Here is a 16,651-nt window from a genome sequence, read left to right as displayed (position 1 = left end):
GCCTCCCCCCAGCCCCCGTCCTGGCCGCGCCCTGGCTCCCATTGGCTCCGCAAGTTCTGCCCTCCCACGTCTAGCCTCGGGAGGACGCAGACGCAGGCGCTAGGGGAGGGCCCCGCGGCGTTGCCATGGCTACAGGCGCCGCGCTCTGCGCAGGCCGGCCTGCGCTTCTGGGGCGGGCAGCGGGCTCCGGAAGTGTGCAGCTGCCAGGGACCATGGCGGTGCTTGCTGCTGCGGATGGCGGCTTGCTCCGCCGGGCGACTAGTTCTGGCCTGATCAGTCGGCGGCCGACATCCTGTCTGGGGCGGCGTCCCACAGACGGTAAACGTACGGCCGCGCCGTTGGCGGGGCCAGTAGACATGGACCGGGGTGGGATCCGGGTTAGTGTGGCGTCCGGGGAAGGGCTGTGGTCCCGGAAGCGGGTTGGGGCGGGGGGAACAGGGCTGGGGCACAGCCTCAGGCTTTCCTCCCCGTCGGGTGCTGGGGCTGGGACCGCGAGTCCGGGTAGCCCTGGGTGGCCGTGGCCTCCCAGAACCCCCGGGAAGGGCAGGCGGAGGACCCGTCTTTTATGAAGAGGGGACTTACATGGGTTTTGAAAAGCCCCAGAATCATATGTTGGAATCGGGTGGTTTATCAGCCTTGTTTATCTGCAGGGAAATTTCATTTCCATCCCGATGTTGGCTCCTTCGATAAACTTCAGGAATAAGACAAGGGTCAGTGCCGATTAGCAGTTACCTAGGGCTTGACTCAAAATAGACTGTGCGGGGTGTAGGGATGTTAGATGGTCCCTCCCTCTCAAGGTTGGCAGTCTTCTGGGATTAGAGGCCCCAGTTGAGGATTATATCCTCATCTGCAGTAATGGAGGTTGTGGGAAACATTAACACAGAGAAGGGAGGGGTGTGGGTGCGGTAACTCATTAAAGAAGCCAGGACACTTGCCTGGCTCTTGTGTAGGAGGGTCTCGCCTAGGGTAGGGCAGCAGTTATCAAAGTGTGTCCGAGGCCCCTGAGATGCAAGACTATTTTCGTAGAAACGCCGGTATGTCACCTGCCTTTTGCACACTCTTGCACTCCCGAGTTTCCTGTGGGGTTTCTCAGGGAAAACCTGGTCTGTGATACCACAAAACAGGGAATATAAAGGCAGATAGAATTCAGCTCTCACCAGTCCAAAAGAGATTTGCAGAAATTAAAATCACTGCTATTCTTCTCATTAATGATTTTTGTTTAGAAAAATATACTTATTTTTTGCTTAAGAATATTAATGGTAACATGTAGTAGGTTATTATTTTTAAGTGAACTCATAGCATTTTTTAAAGTTCTAATTTAACGTCTAACACAGGAACTATTGATAGATTTAACCCACATAAACAGCAGCCTTTTGGAGTCCTCAATAATTAAGAGTGTACAGGGGTCTGTAGACCAAGAAGCTTGAGAGGCCCTGGAGAACAGGTGCTCAGGTACTAGTCAGGTGCTTAGAGTTATTAGACAGATGCCAAGATGTCTTCTGCATGTGCTCCTGGACTCGAAGTAATTGGCCACATGGAGATGGGTGGGCAGTGCCTCCACTATACAAACCAGAAGCTTCTGAACGTTCCTTGAGTCTAGGCCATGTGCTGTGCAGGGATTCCCGTTGTATCTGTTATATCTAAGCCTGGATTCCTGTGCAGAGGCCTGGCCCTGAAGACCCGATCTCCTTTGCTCCCTGCAAGGTACCTTCTGTGTGACGTCAACCCTCCAGAGGGCTTCAGCCTCCTTAGGGCCGTCTGTATCCACATCGCCTTCTTCCTGAAGACCCTGCTGAAAATGGAGGAGTCGGTGCTGGTGCTACCCCCTTGGGGCCACCTCTACCATTGGCAGAGCCTGGACATCCACCAGGTCCGGATTCCCTGGTCTGACTTTTTGATCTCTCAAGTCTCAACAGAAACATCCCTGACACTGAGTACGAACAGTTCATTGCAGGTGAGATGGTGATCGTTTAACTGGGGCCAGACGGTTGTTGTTCTGGTTCCGATGTGAACATCGGGCCGCCTTGCTTCAGGCTTGTCATTCTGCTTAGGGGCCCTGCTCATGTTTCCCACACTGCAGGTGAATTTGGTCTTTCCATAGTTTTTCTCAGGAAATAGATCTGAAGTGTATGAGCTCTGTGTTCCCTCCCCTCTGAAAACCCTGGCCTCCTGGTGAGATGGAGTGGTGACAAGGAGGCCACTGCCACAGAGGCCTTGTCCCAGCAGGACTTGCTCCCTGGGCAGTAAGGGCCACTCTTACCTGAAGGAAAACACGATGTGTGTGTAGCATGGGCCACGTGCTGGAGAAGGTATGTAACCTCTCATTCAGTATAATTTGGTCCTGCTCAAGCTTCCCATTTTACTTTCTGTAAGAGGTAAGGGTTGAAGATTTTCTTTGAATAAAGCTATTTAGAGCTTATCTTTTTTAACTGAAATGTGGTTGATTTACAATGTTTTGTTAGTTTCAGATATACAGCTGTTTTGTTAGTTTCAGGTATACAGCATAGAGATTCATTTGCACATATACATAGTCTATTCTTTTTCAGGTTCTTTTCCACTATAGGTTGCAAGATACACAATATTTTCCCCTGTGTTCTACAGTGAATCCTTGTTGTTTGTCTGTTTTACATATAGTAGTTTGTAATTGTTAGTCTCAAACTCCTGTTTGTTTTCTAAGTCTGTGAGTGTGTTTTTGTTTTGTAAATAAGTTCATTTGTACCATTTTTAAAAATTCCACATACAAGTGATATCATATAATACTTGTCTTCCTCTGTCTGAGTTATTTCACTTTAGTGTGATAATCTCCATGTCCATCCATGTTGATGTAAATGGCATTATTTCCTTCTTTATTACGACTGAGTAATATTCATTTATATCTAAATACTACATCTTTATCCAGTCATCTGTCAGTGGGCGTTTAGGTTGCTTCTATGTCTTGGTCATTTTAAACAATGCTGCTGTGATCATTGGGGTGCAGGTATATTTTGGAATTAAGGATCCCTCTGGATATATGCCCAGGAGTGGGATTGCTGGATCAAATGATAAGTCTTTTTTTACTCTTTTGAGGAATCTCCATACTGTTTTCCACAGTGGCTGCACCAAACTACTTTCCCACCAAAAATGTAGGAGAGTTCCCTTTTCTCCACAGGCTCTCCAGCATTTATGGTTTGTGGATTTTTGAATGGTGGCAATTCTGACTAGTGTGAGATGATAACATTATAGTTTTGACTTGCATTTCTATGATAATTAGCGATATTGAGCCTTTTTTTAATATGCCTATTGGCCATTTGTATATCTTCATTGGAGAATTGCTTGTTTAGTTGTTCTGCCCATTTTTGGACTGGGATGTTTATTTTTTTATTAAGTTGTATGAACTATTTATATAGTCTAGAAGTTAAGCCATGTTCAGACTCATCTTTTGCAAATATTTTCTCCCATTCCATAGGTTGTCTTTTTGTTTTGTTTACGGTTTCTATTGCTGTGGAAGAAGCTGATAGGTGTATTTAGGTCCCATTTGTTTATTTTGGCTTTTATTTCTCTTGCTTGGGTGGATTGCCCTAGGAAAACTTGCTGAGATGTATGTCAAATGATGTTTTGCCTATGTTTTCTTCTGAGAGGTTTATAGCGTCTTGTCTAATGTTTAAGTCTTTAAGCCACTTTGAGTTTGTTTCTTTTTGGGTTTTGTTTTATGCGACTCTATTGTATGCTTTCGATTTGGGGTTACCTTATTTTTCAAGTATATCAACCCATTACTATATCTATTTCCTTTAGACTGATAATCACGTAGGCTCCAACACATCCTAAGAATAATGAGAAAAAGAAAAGAAAGAGAAAAAATCTATCTTTTCTTGCTACTATCTCCCATTCCCACCTTTTTGTATTTTGATGTACTTTTTCTTTTTTACATCTTCATGTTTATTCTCTTGTAACTCGTTATTGCATTTCCAACTATGGTTTTCCCATTTCTATAGCATCCTGCTTCCTTTCTGTTTAGAGTAGAAACTTTTAATATCTCTGTTTTGTTCAATAATGCTGAATTATCTCCCCACCACCCTCCCCCCTGCGCCTCTGATTCCTCAGTCCAGGGAAGCCAAACCATCCTAGCCTTCATCGGTTCTGGGAAAGCAATCTTCAGAGTGGGAAAAAAACATTGAAAAGTAATATTCTGTGTGTTGCTTTCTACCCTTGCCCAGAGAGTGAGAATCACCTCTGAAGGCAGAGGAAGAAAGTTGGAGGTGTGGAGCACAAAGTCTTTTCTGCTTTTGCTACTGAAAAATAGATTGCTTTTGTAATTAGTGATGATACCATTTAAAGTGGTGAGATCGAGATTCCACAGCTTCAGCGCCTGTGAATAACCAGCTGGGAGAAATCTCTCCAGGGCCCCTGCAGTGGGAAAGGCAGCCCCTCTGAGCACCTGTTGTTCTGGATTCTTCCTGACTCCACATGGGTTCGCTACAAACCGTGCAGGACGATGCAGTTACCTGAGGTGGAGGACGGGGAGACCCCTGCTGGGTGGCGAGCCACAGGAGCCCACACTTGAAGGACAAAGTGAAGAGTAGTGGGGCGGGCGTAGGAGCAGAGGATGGTTGAGACACAGGATGGTGTCCTGGAGTCCAGCAGGTGAGGCTGGTGGGGCAGATGGGGCCCTGGGGCATGGGCAGTCCTTGAGGGATCTGAAGCAAAGATATGAACCAAGAGACTGGGTTTGTGTGGGGATACAGCGCCCCCTGGAGGCCGCGGGGCAGTGCAGCGAGCCCAGGAGGAGAGGGCACTTCCCCAAAGTTGGGTTGACCGGTCACAACCAACTCACTGGGGACCGAGAGGTACCGAGATATTGCTAACTTTTTGTCCCTCTTCCTTGAAAAAAACTGCTTCCTTTTGAGTAGCCTGTGTAGTTAGTGAGAATTAAAGACATGAAGCAACATTGCCTCAAAGGTCACCCATTGTGTAGCTGTTAATAAGGGTCAAATGCAAATTTGAATAGATGAAATCAAACATTCATCATCGGATTTTAAAATCCTTTAAAATAAAAATTCTTGCTGCATTTGTTCTTCATTTCAGGGTTCACTTGGTGGTAATAATAGTAACCAAAGCAACAGCAAACCCTTACAGAACTCTGTCCTGCTGTTCCAGGAACTCTGTGTTCACGACAACCCAATGAGGTGGCACTTTACAGGAAGGACAGTCATTAGTCACACAGCTAGTAAATGGCAGAGCTGGGACTTGAACCCAAGCTGTCTGGCCCCATAGCCCCTTCTCAGCCCCTTCACGGCAGCTCATCATTTGGCATGCCCGACACAGGCCACCATTAAAGAGCGGCATGACCTTGGCCAAGGCTGCTTCACTGCTTGGTCTCTGTTTCCTCACCTGTAGAATGGGGGTGTAGGCAGTGAACTCTGTGAGCTCAGTGGTCACTTCCTCCAGCCCTGCTATTCTACTGCTTTGAGTTAATTTAGTAAGTATCCAAGCCTCTGAATGGCCCACCCATAGGCTGGCGCTTTGCTAGGCCCTGGGTTACGGAGAAAAGAAAGATCAGCCTGCTTCTCTGAGGAGCCTGTGTCCCTCCATGGGAAGCAGCCGCGAGGCCCAGGCTCCCTCGCTGGCGGTGGGGGTCTGGGCAGGAAAGTCTGATAGAAGATGGAGGTAGAGCCACTCCGGGAACAGTGGTGGCCACACAGCTCTCAGGAGCGGGAGCGTCTGTCCAGGCTGCTGAGAGGGGAGTCCTCATGAGGCCAGTATCCCACCCAAACTAAGCCCTCAGGACAAAGATCCAGCCATCCCTGCAGTGTCACAATAGAGCCAGTCCATCCTCATCACTGTGCCTCTGTGCTCCTTTGTCCTGGGGCCTCTCTTCCCCCTACACCCAGAAGACGTTTCCCTCTCTCTTCTCTGAGTGTCCCCTCACTTCACCCGTGGTCCCTGCTTCCTGGGCCACCATCTCTGTAGTTGACGTTTTGCCCCCTCACTTACCCCGTTTGATCAGGAGCCTGGGTTGGCCTCCTTGTGCTCAGTTTCCTCCTTCAGATGATTGCTCCTCCTCTCGTGGGAGCACCTGGAAAACCCAGATCCTTTCCTAGCAGTGCCTGCCACCCTGGCCTCCCTGCTCATCTGCCTCAGTCAGGAGCACCTGGACCACCAGCTCTGTATTGCCTCACCTCCTACCATCAAGACCTCAAAGTTGATTCTCCCTCCACCACCCAGTATGGTCATTGTAGGGTCTTCTTCTCCAGCAGCCTGAGCCAGCCACCCCCCATTCACCCTACCCCTGAGCTCATACCCGGGCGGGTCTCCACCCCAGGTCCAACCTCTCTCTTTTAAGTGCCCACCTCTAGCCATCCAGCTGCTTCTCCACCAGCCTCCCTGGCCCTCCTTCACCCTCACTGGGGCATCAAGCACTGACTCCTCTGCTTTCCTGCCTATCCACATTCCTCTTACTTCCACTTCCCCACCTTCCAGCTCTGCATCCAGTCAGCACTCTCTTTATGACAAACAAAACCCCCTTGAGCCTTGATCTTTTCAGTTCCTCACCAGGCCGACTTCCATCTCGGTTCACCCAGCTCTACTTTTTCTGAGCCTGCAGGCAGCAGGCTCTCCCAGCACAGGTTTCTAAGACTGCAAATCAGTGCCCACCATGTTGCCACTGCCAGGCAATCCTCCAGGGTTTCTCTAGTGAGCACATTTCCCCACTTATCACTCAGTGGTGTCAACATTCTCTGCTCTCTGCACACCTTGAAGCTTCCCTCTGTCTCTTCCCTGACTCCCAGCAGATGGCCTTGCCTCCTGCTTCAGAGAGAATGACATGTGACTGGAAAGGAACTCGCTCACCTGCAGCAAACCTGCTCACCTCACCTTTTATCTGTTCCTCTCCCACCTGGACTCTAGCTGTAGTTGTTCTTAATTCAGTGAGGTTAGTTGACATATATATACACAGTTAAAAGCATAGCACACTATCGGCTACCTTCTAGGGCTTACTTTTTCAATTTAACATAGAGTGTGTGATTCATCCACTTCGTTGCATGTACCTGCAGTTCACTTGTTTTAACTGATCTTAAATGTTGTGTGTGTGAAAGTAACACAAGAGAAGGGTAAGCCAGGATTCAGGATGCTGGTTACTTCCTGTGAGAAGAGGCCAAGAGCAGGATAGGACACAGTATGTCACTGTCAATTCTCCTGTTCTGATGCTGGGTGAAAGGTTCACAACTGTTTCTTATAATATTAATTTTAATACATATATACCTCTGACAGGCACCTAAGGTGAGAATGTGTCATGAACCAAGACATACAATGGGTAATATTACATCATTATTGTTATGAAATCTTGTTATAAAATATATTAATCATAATCCTACATTGTTATGTATTATATATTATATAGATGCATGAATTATATATTATGTATAAAAATACCTATATATGTATTATATACTATCTGATAATAAATAAACAGAACATAATATGCTAGTATATCTACTATTATGTATTATTTAATAAATAATAACATACTATATCCTGTTATATGACATGGCACATAATCTTCAATCAAATAAAAATATGTCACTATATGTAATAGTAATTAATAAAATTAAAAAAAAGCCTGCAGATTTTAACGCCGACACCGCTTCAGCTGTCACTGTGATTTCTCTTCCCTTTCATGGCCGAGGTCCTCACAGTGCTATCCGTTCCCCCTTTCATCTCCTTGTCCTGAGCCTTCCTCCTCCTCCCATCCCATGCTGCCTTCCGCCCCGTGGTCCCTCTAGTCACCAGCGGCCTCTGGGGCACTGATCTGCGGGCGCGGTCTCAGGCCCCAGCTCACCTGCCTGTCCGCTGCCTCTGCCACCACTGGTGGGGGCGGGGCGGGGTCAGAGTGCACCCCTTGTCCTGGAAGAGAACACAGCACAGACTGTGACCAGCAGCAGGTGTGGCCGGGACCTGCAGGACTGAGGGGAGAGCCAGACTGTCTGCATCCAGACCTGGGGCACTTGGAGTGTGAAGAAGCCCCATCCTCACTGCCCCTGAAGTGAGGAAAACACCCTCAGGTGAGTTAAAGTGCTTATGACCTAGGTCTGTTGGCTGGAAAGGACAAACGGGCCCCTAAGGGGAGGGTAGTTGATGTTCCAGGCCCCACCAAGGCCCTAAGGGCTGGCGGGGAACCAGGCTGGATGCTCCACTGGACGCAGTGCCCCCTCGGGGGTGGGGCCTTCGGGAACAAGCAGAAAGCCCTCTGTCTCTGGGGGGAACGGGGCAGTGTGGGAGCATCCCTGCAGCGAGTCAAGTGACGTCAGGGATTGTGGGCTCCCTTTTTATGGCCACATCGAGCCTCAGCAGAAGCCACAGCAGAAGTGGATTCCTGTCTCTCCAGCTGTCATTGTGTCTGAGTGCCAGGCTTCAGACCCGATCCCCTGGGGCACTAGGACAGTTACAGACAGAGGCAGCTCGGGGAGGCCTCAAGAGGACGGTACTGGCCTTCCTGCTGACACGATTACACAAAGATCAAACAATCCATCAATGGGAATAAAATAAGAAACATAGTCACATCTGGACCCCAAGCTTAGACGTGGTGTATGGGTGACATTTATCGACAATCCAGCGAGGGTCTGGCCAGACCTAGAGGCCAGGGCAGCAAGACGGGAGTGACACTGAGGAGCATCATTGTGCAGAGGCTGGACTGGGGGTCTGCAGGCTCCTCCCAGGAGGAGCCTCAGTGTTTGGGAGGTGGCTAACATGCCTCCTTCGTATCACCAGCAAGTGATGCCACCTGCGGAAAATCAGCTATAATCCTGAGCCGGATCAGCCCTGGTGATGTGATAAGGGCTCCTACAAGAGGGGACGCCAGACGGATAGTGAACCAACCAACAGGCTGATGAGTTTCTGGCCTGTGTTTATCGTGCTTTTGTATCAAGAATGAGGAGAGAGTTGAATGGCTCACCATGAAGATTTTAACAACTTAAGAGGGTTCCGTGTCTCACCCGAAGGAATTCAGGAGGTGTTTAGTCCCTGTGGAGACTAACGGCCTCTTGGTTCCTCATGAACCTGGCAAACCCACCAGCCCTCTATGGCCAGACCTTGGCAAGTACCTTCCCTTGTTCTAACAAAATCCTTTCCACCCACGCCTGTGGTAAGCTTTTATTTTTTTTTTTTAAATAATGGGAATGAAGATACCTTACAGCCTCCTCAGACCTCTCCTTAGGGTTTCTGCCCTTAGACCCCAGCAAGGGGGCCTGCTGCCCTGGGTCCTGCACTACAGAGGGTCCCTCTGGCTCTGACACTTTTCTGGCCACGCCCTCCATGGGGTGGAGTCAGCAGGGCCAAGGGGACAAGGTTATTGGCTCCATCCCGTGCTCTAGAAACCCAGGACCCCAAATGCCCTATCTCAACAGCCCCTGACCCATTTCTAGTGCCTGCACCGGCTCTCCCTGGAGTTCAGATTCCCAGGACTCACAGAGAGGCCAACGGGCAGCTGTTGGCATGGAGGGTATGGGCAGAGCCCGGATGTGAGGTCTGAGTGTCCCCCTGTGCACATCCAAGTCCCCTTGTGGCAAGGGATGGACCAAGCATTGGGAAGAAAATGGTCAGGCTAGTGATCAGAGACTGGGAATCAGCTCTCCCCACACGCTCACTTTCTTTGCCAGACTCCCCTGAGTCTGGGAATTCTAAATTTTAACCTGGCCTTCCCCCTTATAATGAATGTATATTTGTAAAGGCAGGAGTTTAGAACCTACTGCACTTAACATGTTTACATGTATAGGATGTGAGCTCCCAGGTATGCTCTGGCTCTGCACTTCCAAAGGTCCAGAGCAGTTATGTTGGCTCTACTGAGACTGTAAGTGGTAAACACTATCTCCAGAGTGGAGGGGCTCCTGCTTCACTCTCGAAAGTCAGGAACTTCTGAGTGGATAAAAAAATGGACACTGTGACCCTCAATTGTAAATTGTTTTAGAAAAACGCCAAAGTGTGTATGGCGTGTGTGTGCACACATGCGCACCTGGGGACGTGTGCAGTACATGACTGTGACTGTGTGTGTGCATGCGCACGCGAGCCTGGGGATGTATGTGGTTCTGTTTGTTATGTGTGTGTGCGCGCCTGAGGACATGTGTGGTTGTGTGTATGGTATGTGTGTGTGTGGTACATGACTCCATGTGTGTGTGCACATGGGGATGTATGTGGAGAAGAGCCAGTGTGTCTGCACGTGTGTTTGTGTGTATGTGCATGCATTAGTTTTAATAGTAGAAGCTGTTCTTTAGAATTATGAAGTAGTAAAAATTTTATGATGTCCTTTGCTGTATAATTCAAATTTAAAATAATCCTCAATCACCAGAAATTTAGTCCCCCTCAGATTCTGATTTTTTTCCATATTGATTATGTCTTCATTTTACTGATGGGAAAACTGTACCTTAGAGATGTTAACTGACTCAACCAAGGGCATGAAGCTCATGAGCCCAGGACCAGGACGCAGTCCAAGCCACGCTACTCCAGAGGCCTGGAGCCCTGCTCACGATCACGCGTGGCCTCTTGGCGGGGGAACAGACTCTGATGGGCTGTGGCCAGCGTGCAGGCTGCCCAACCTGGGGACTCGGGAAGCCGGGCGGAGAGTACCAGACAGCAGACAAGGGTGAAGGGCTGCTAAGAAGTCAGATAGTTTCCTAGGTCTTGGATGAGGAAGGAGGCTCACTGCTCATCCTTGATCCCTTTGCTGGTGGCTAAAATGTACAAAGGCCCACGAGAGCACTTCTGGGAGCTGCCTGCCGAAACCTGGAAAAGGACTGCTCAGGACTGGCTCTGCAGTAGGAGCAGAGGGAGGCAATGTCACCTCCAGGTGGACATCCTTGGTGATGGCAGTGGGAGGCCTAGCAGTCTTGGTATGGAAGTGGCAGGACAAGGTCCTAGTGGATGATCGTTTTCACGTGTCTTAAAAATCATTGCTTCATATATTTTATCCATTTTGTGGTTTATTTTAGGATGGTAAATACGGTCTCTGTTACTCCATATTACATGGATTGATTAATATTTTTATTGTTAATTTTCTCTTCAGTGATTTGGAAGCTATATTGCCTCTTAATGAAAATTCTCTCTAAATTTTTATAAATGATCTCTAAGTTCATAACTTTATATGTAATTGAACCAGTATTCCTATAAAAGTCTCAAAAGTGAAATAATCTATTAGATCCTGTTCCTCAATAATGATAAATTTAGCATATTTTACCTCTCTGATGTTCCAAATTGTGTGTGTGTGTGTGCTCCAGTTACTACTTTTTAGACAGTTGTTTTAAATTTGTTATATTAACAAAGAAAATATAGGTATAAACACCTTGGATTTCATTGCTCACTACCACTATTTAATCCCATGTCTTTCTCACTTTTCAGTTATTTACTTATCGGGATTTCCCAATCAACTGGACACATGATTGACTAATTTTTTTCTAGCGGTGGACTTGGAACACTTACATATCTATATGCAGATTTATGTTCTCCTGATCAACAACCCTCAGCGTGTTGTTGATGGCCCAAGCCTTGTTTTAAAATAAGGCATTGTTTTTCATTAGCAAAAAAAAAAAAGAAAAAATTTCTTAATTTGAGGTGCTGTCTTTTTATGGCTGTCTAGTCTTGTATGGTGAATGGATATTAATACAGATTTCCTTAACCTTCCTCCTTCTTTTTGCCACATCTCGAATTCATTGAGAAGCATGTTTTTACCATTTCTCAGATGGGCTTCCGCTTTGACTTCCACTTTAAACCATCACCCCACTCTTTTTCCCCATGCTTATTCCTGAAAAAGTGAGCTCTCTATCGGATTAAAGGTGGTTCCCGTCAGAGATGTGTGGCTCCCTGTCCAAAGGTCCAAAGGAAGAGAAAAGGAAAGATTCCTATTTTTGATGGTTACATTTTGTCAGGTTAGAGATCTAGTTATCCGTGTGGCTGTGGTGGAATCTGCAATATCTTGGCTCATAGATTCATTTTTCTGTCTTACTAGGGGAGCCGCATTAGCTGGGGTCACGGCGCTGTGGCCGTTGTCAGGATCCCGGGGCTGAGGCAGCCCCTCTCCCCCCTTGTTATTTTGATCTTGCAAACTGGGTCCCAGCTATGTGAACCCTGCACATGGCGGCCAGGATCGCCATCCACGCGACGTGTCCCCAGTTCCTCATCGTCCATCACTGCTATCAGCTAGCTCCAGTAAGGGTACAAGATGGCTTCCACTGCGGTCCTTCATCTTTCCTCTCCAGGCAGGCCCTCCTTTCCCACTAGTGGCCCTAAGCCTTCTCTCCTGCACTACATAAGCTGAAGGAATTCCTCAGGATTTCCAGCAGGTAGATGGCGCTCTTCTATGTTTGGACCACTTCAGTGTTTGCAGTGGAAATTTAGGAGGTGGGAAGGAGGAGCTTGGGGGTTCTCCGTATCTAGGGGCTCCCTATCCAGCAGATTCAACTAACTGTGGATTGAAAATATTTGGGAAAAAAACAGAAAGTTTCAAAAAGCAACACTTGAATTTGCCATACACTGGCAACTACTTACATAGCATTCATGTTGTATTAGATACCATGTGTAATCTAGAGATAATTTAAAGTACACAGGAGGACACAGTGAAAGAGAAAGTGACAACAAATATATGTGTATATTCATGTATAACTGAAAACTTGTGCTGTATGCTGGAATTTGATACACCATTGTAAAATGACTATAACTCAATAAAAAAAGTTTGAATATATATTAAAAAAAAAGTACATGGGAGGATGTACATGATTTCCATGCAAGTCCTATGTCATTTTATACAAGAGGCGTCAGCATCCATGGATGTTGACATCGGGGGGGGGAGTCCTGGAACCAGTGCCCCATGGTTACCAAGGGATGACTGTAAGTCCAGGCTCCTTATCACAGCCTGTCAGGTCCCCACGTGGTCTGAATCCTACCTGTACCACACTTCCCTTGTAACTCTCCTCCAGCCCTGGCAGACTGCCCTCAGATTCTTGAACAGGCCACACACACTGCACTTCATGTCTGGCCCCTAGAAATACCCGTTTCTTTCTGAGCATGGCTCTGCTTTCACAAAATGGGCTGCACTGTCACTAGAGAAGACAGTGTGGAGGTTCCTTTAAAAACTGAAAATTGACTTAACTCATGATCCAGCCTTCCCACTCCCAGGCATATGTCAGAAGAAAACTCTAATTCAAAAAGTCACAAGCACTTCTATGCTCACAGCAGCACTATTTATATTAGCCAGGACATGGCAACAACCCAAATGTCCATCGACAGCTGACTGGATAAAGAAGTAGTAGTATATTTATACAATGGAACACTATGCAGCCATGAAAAAACCAAATGTCATTTGCAGCAGCATGGATGGACGTAGAGATAGTCATTCTAAGTGAAGTAAGCCAGAAAAAGAGAAAAATGCCATATGATATCACTTAAATGTGGAATCTAAAAATGACACAAATGAACTTAGCTACAAAAGAGAAACAGACCCACAGAGTTAGAGAAACAAACTTTTGGTTACAAGGGAGAGAAGGGGATGGGAAGGGATAAATATGGGAATTCAAAAAATGCCCCTCTTGGGGAGTGATGGAAATGTTAGCTATCTTGATTGTGGTGATGGTTTTCTGGGTGTAGACATTTATCAAATTCATCAAATACTACATGTGAAATATGTGTATTTTACTGTACAGTAATCATACCACAATAAAGGTGCCTGTAAAAATACAGGAAAAGATTGGCGGCATTGTGTCCTATGTTTTTATGTGTCTTCAGTGAGTGGGTCTTCAAGTTTCTGATCTGCCATATTTTCTGAAGCAGAAGTGCCCTCCTTCCCTTTTCTTTGGTAAACTGTCAGTGGGTGGCATTTATTCCCATGGCTTCGACTGCTCTCAGTCCACTGATTAACTGTCAAATCTTTTCCAGCATGGACATCTCAGTTCAGTCCCAGAAATATACTTATAATTGACAAGTAGACATTCCCACCTGATTAGCCCATAAAATCTCAAGCTCTGTATGTTTGGATTTACACTCGCTCACAACTAGATTTACTTCTTCAAACAATGGCATCACTATCCCATCTGATTTCCGAGCCATACATCTGGGAGTTTTCCTTTACTTTTCCACTCCCTCACCCCCATCAGTACTACAATTCTATTCCTTAATGCCCCCCAACTAAGTCCCCGCCCCTCGCTCCCCACTGCATTAATTCACACCCCTTGCTAGTCTCCCCAGTGTTGTTCTTTAGAGTGAACAATCCACTTTGCTCACTTTTAATGACTAATCTGTGTCACTCTCCTCCTTAAAACCCCAAAGAATTCCCCGCTGCGTATGTGAGGAAGTCCACGCTCCCTGATTTAACGTCACAACTTCTCATCACCTAGTTGCTGCTTTTTTTCAGCCTCAGCTTCCATTAGTTCCCCACAGCCTCTAGCCTCACTGACCTTCCTTCCCTAAGTGCGAAGTGCTCTTAGACACGACCAGACCTCTGCACGAGACACGCAAGCTGCCGAGAATCCCGTCCCCACCACGCACTCTCCTGGCCTAGAGATTTGCTGGAATCCTTCAAATGTCAGTGCAGAAAGCATTTCCTCTCTGACACCTTCCCTACCTTCTAGAACCCTGCCCCAGGCAGTGCAAGAGCCCCTCTGAACATACAGTATACATGATGCCAAGTGACTCTTACCGCATTGTTTTGAAAACCTATTTAAATTTGTCTCTTCCACGACACACTGTGATCTCCTTGAGGGATGGGGGCTGTGTGGTACTTGTCTAGACAGCTAATGTCTGGCACAGACCCCGGGCCATTGGAAAAAGTCTGCTGACTCATCAAGAATTGTCGCCTTTGCAATGTAAGAAAGACTACATGATCTCTGATCTTACACCATCCGGCAAGGGTCAAAATAATTTCACACAGAACTGCACAGGCAAAATATGTGTATTCTTTTCCTCTTTGTGAGCCCGAGATCATAGGCATCCTGGAACGGAGGTGTCACTCTAAGCTGTCTGTCCCCTAGGCTGTCACGTCCAGCTTCAACATATTTTTTAGAAGTTGTAGGGATACGTGTACATCACCCCATCTTAGAGCAAACGGCACTTCAGCCTGACCCAGTTTAATGTCTATATGATAATCAGAAATCTTCCAAACTGAAGCCCGAAGAAATATTTCCCATCTCTCCTTCCAGTCTGTCTTCCATCTGCATCACACATCCCCACTACTCATCTGCGTCAGGCCACATTCTACCTAGAAACATTGTCGGTGGGACACTTGGATGAGAACTAATTACAGCAGTCATGAAAATGGTCCCATGAACGTATTCTCTGCACAACAAGGTTGTTTTGACCGAAGGCCTCAGCTGTGGCCTGCAGGGTCTGTTCACGTGTTCTGCCTGGCTTCCCTGCAGACGTTCTGCAGAAAATCAAGCCTGCAGTTAAAGTCATAGAAGTTCCAAGAAATCCAGAATAATGAAGTGAGATTCAGCTCCTTGGGAATATTTTTGAAAACCATCTACTAATAGGAAGAAGAGATTTTAGAGGTTTGTTTCAGAGCAGATGATGTCCAAATGTTGGTGGGTCAGTTTTGTCATTGTTGCTCGCTAGTTGGCTTTCTGCTGCTTCTAACACTCCTCTGTATAGAGAAGTGGCCTGAGTCGGCCCTCAGAGCAGAAAGGTGAGCTGGGCCTGGAGACAGCCAAGCTCTTCTGCTGTGTAGTGACCCACTGAGAAGGAAGGGATGGCCCAGGGCTTCCTCTGACTCTCTCCCTCAGTTATAAACTCTATGAAGGGAAAGTGGAACAAAAAATCTTAAATCAATATGGTATTGTCAAAGTATAAAAATAATTGTCATTGGAGGGGATGGCATAGTTCAAAGGCTAGAGTACGTGCTGGGTTCAATTTGCAGTAACTCAATGTAAAAAAGTAACAAGAAAAATTCTTTTTAAAAAAAGAAAAAGAACAAAGAAGAAAAGAGATCTCAAACAACCCAAGTTTAAAAAAAAAAAAAAGTCTTTTAAAAATAGTAATCAGCTCAGTCTTTTGCTAGATTAGGAGTTTGGGATTAACAGATACACACTACTATGTATAAAATAAATAACCAACTCTCAGGTCCTTAATAACCTAGTTCAACCTGAATCCTTGAACTTATTTCCCCTAAGCAACCAGTGGAAACCTCTGAAATTCTCATCTTATAAAATCATTCATTAAAAGGTGGTTTGAAAGTTACTGCTTAAAACATTTATTTCAGATTCCGTGAATATAGGTCTAGTAAGAAAGACAGACAATAAACCAGTAAGCAAATAAATATATGATGTACTGCCAGGTACTAATAATTGCCGCAAAGAAACATAAAGCATATTAGGAGAGAAAATGATTGAATAGGACATATGTGCGTGCTATTTTAAATAATGTGGTCAGATAAGTCCTCTCTGAGGGTAAAATAATTTGAACAAAGTCCTGAATGAAGCAAAAGAATAAGCCACATAGGTAACAGGCAAGAAAAGCCTCCCAGGCCGGGAGAAGTGTAAGTACGAGACTTGGAATTACAAACACAGCTGTCCTGGTGGGGACCATCTGGGCGGTGAAGATGGGCTGGAGCAGAACGGTGAGAACTGAGGCTGCAGAGGCGGGTGAGGGACCGGATCACACAGGGCCTTGGTAGGGACTCTGGATATCCTTCTGAATACAATGG

The 16,651-nt window shown here is 46.4% G+C and overlaps 1 long non-coding RNA gene across 1 annotated transcript; it reads left to right on the top strand.

The window, feature by feature from the left end:
- Positions 1–215: 215 nt before the first annotated feature.
- On the top strand, positions 216–2,419 carry LOC135319447 (uncharacterized). The gene is made up of 2 exons (XR_010378033.1): positions 216–318; positions 1,705–2,419. It is a non-coding gene; the product is annotated as an uncharacterized LOC135319447 (long non-coding RNA).
- Positions 2,420–16,651: the final 14,232 nt, after the last annotated feature.

This window comes from Camelus dromedarius, chromosome 27, assembly GCF_036321535.1.
Source record: "Camelus dromedarius isolate mCamDro1 chromosome 27, mCamDro1.pat, whole genome shotgun sequence".
NCBI lineage: Eukaryota > Metazoa > Chordata > Mammalia > Artiodactyla > Camelidae > Camelus > Camelus dromedarius.
The sequence above is the reverse complement of the archived record's forward strand: the minus strand, read 5'-3'. Positions and strand labels throughout refer to the sequence as shown.